We start from the raw sequence: 2,617 nt of genomic DNA on the forward strand, positions 1-2,617 counted from the left end.
AGCAAGCTTTCGGGTTTCAATACCCTTCGTCAGGCTGAGGAGGCACCTGCAGTTGGTGTGTGCTCTTCCTGGATGGAAGGAATTCCAGCCCTCAACTTTTGTGAATCTGTGAATAGTAAAAAAGCCAGAGGCTGGTATGCATGCAAGAAAGCCAGTCAGTGAAGATGTAACTTGAGGACTTCTCAATAAATGGTAGATTACTAGACCAGCCCAGGACCCCTGTGGGCAGTATGCTCAGCCAGGCTGATGGGATGGGGCTGTGGGCAGGCAGGGAGCAGCATCCAGGAATGGGACAGGGGAGCAGGGCTGGGATCATGAGGTGGTGATAGCCTGGGCCCAGGGCCGAGCTGAGATCCATTCCCCACCTGCTTCTGCTCATGGAACTGGCACCCATTGCAGGCGTGTGCGGAGAGTGGATTGCAGCTCTGCCCTCTATCCCCATGCTGTCACTGCCTCACAATCCTGGCCCTGGCCCCAGCCCTGCCCTTCCTGCTCCCGGATGTTGCTCCCCACCTGCCCATGGCCCCAGCACATCTACCTGGCTGAGCATGCCCTGCCTGTGGGTGTCCTGTGCCAGTTTTCATAGAGATCCTGCCTGCACCGTCCAACAACCCCAGCAACGGGTGCAGGGTGGATGGGCCAGGGTGCCAGGTCCAGTGGCAGCAGGACCAGCTGCACATGTGCCATGGCTTGGGCTGCCCACCACCACACCTGGGCTGGGTGGGGCCAAAGGAGCTGCCATGGGCTAGATAAAATCCCTTGGTGGGCCACATCTGACCAGCAGGCCGTATTTTGCTCACACCTGGTCAAGACCTACAGGGAGACTTAGTTAAGTTCTGGTGTCTACACTTAAAAACAAGAGTTTACAAAACTGGAAAGAGTTCAGAAGTAAGACACCAGCAATTTTTGTGGGCTAGAAATCTGCTTAATAGAAAGAGATTAAGATCTATTTAGTTTATCAGAGAAAACATCAAGAGGTAATTCAACTGAAGTACCCTCCACAGAAATCTGGCAATTGAGAGTCTACGATCTAGCAGGTAAGAGCAAAGCCAGCAAAAATAGCTGGACGGACGCTGACGTTGCAAAATTCACATTGGAAACAGGATGCAAAAATTATAGCTTTGCAGGGCAGACTTTCCATCACTTGGAAACTATAAATCAAGGCTGGATATCTTTCTAGAAGACTTGCTCTATCAAGAGCTTCAGGCTGAATACAGGACTCTTTGGCAGGGGAAAGGGGTCCTCTATTAAGGACTTTGTGTGTCATACAAGAGGTCTGACTTGATGATCACAAAAACCCCATCTGGCCTTCCTATCTGTGCCAGAGAGCAGAGCTGCTGAGTAAACGGGGACCATTTTTACATACTCTTCCAAAAGGAACTGTGCTTTGAGAGGGTCAATTCCAGCCAATGTATGGCCAAGGCTAGCTAGAGAAGGACAGTTAGAGGCATTAGGGACAGACTGGGCACAGCCGAGCACTGGGGGACCCTCAAGGAAGAGAGGTTCAGAGGCTGCAGAGTGAGGAAGTTTTATATGTTGACCACACAAGCCACTTTCTCTGGCTCATGTGGCTGGAGCTGGATACTCAGGGAGTGCAAGTTGGACTTAGCTTGTATGACCAGCACAGCCACTCACTTAGCTACATGTCCACCAGCTGATGCTAGCAATACCCATAGCCTTAGCCATCCCTCCCCCTGCCACAGATGGAAAAGGGAGCAATGTCAGACACCATTTTGTTCCCATTCATTTTCATACTTTATTTTCTTCCAGGGATACAAGACAAACATGGACAAAACAAAAAATGTCAGAAACAAGAATTCACTCAGCAGTTCCTAGTTAGAGACATTCCAGTAATTCACTCCCCATGGCCAGAGGAGGCTGGGAAGCGCTACCTACTGGCTTGGGATTTTCCACGAACCTTTGGCTTTGGGCTTGTTTACGGGCAGGCAGTGGACCTTGCCTCAAGGTTCAGTCATTCATTACCTCTCTCTTTGGCATAGCCCTGAGATGTAGTGAGGCAGCATGACAAATGCACAGGATTCAGCCTTCAGCACCAGTCAGGGCACTATCCCTGAAGTGAGTAGCGCTAGGAGAGCGCAGACATGGTAGCCTCAGGATGGAACTGGATAGTTACACGACACAGACTAAGTAGTGAAGCAAGGCATTTTGCAAACACAGCAACAAGAGCCAACTGGACAAACTACCAAGTCTCCAGTACACAATTGCACATAAAAGCTGGAGAGAGAGAAACAGTCTTGGTGGTGATGCCTGCCCGCCAGCTGCCCTCCAGCACTCCCATCCCTAAGAGTCCTGAAGTTCACAACCTACCTTGGCCATCAGAAGCTGAGCTGCATGGGCACTCCTTTCCTCGCAGATAAATTATTAGACTGTAAGGTGCGTCATGCTGCGGGGCTACTTCCAACATCTGAGCTAGCTTGGGATTTCTGCAATGCACTGTAGTCTAGAACAGGGGTTGCCAACTGGGGGTACAAATACTCCTGGGGTACTTGGAAAGGTCCAAAGGGTATGTGGGCAGGCGAGGGTGGAGCACTGCCACCCACCACCTCACACTGCCACCTCCGAGAAGCAGAGTCGGGGGGGCGGGGGGGGGGGGGGG

This window comes from Gavialis gangeticus, unplaced genomic scaffold, assembly GCF_001723915.1.
Source record: "Gavialis gangeticus isolate Ggan-Ray unplaced genomic scaffold, GavGan_comp1, whole genome shotgun sequence".
Classification (NCBI taxonomy): Eukaryota; Metazoa; Chordata; order Crocodylia; family Gavialidae; genus Gavialis; species Gavialis gangeticus.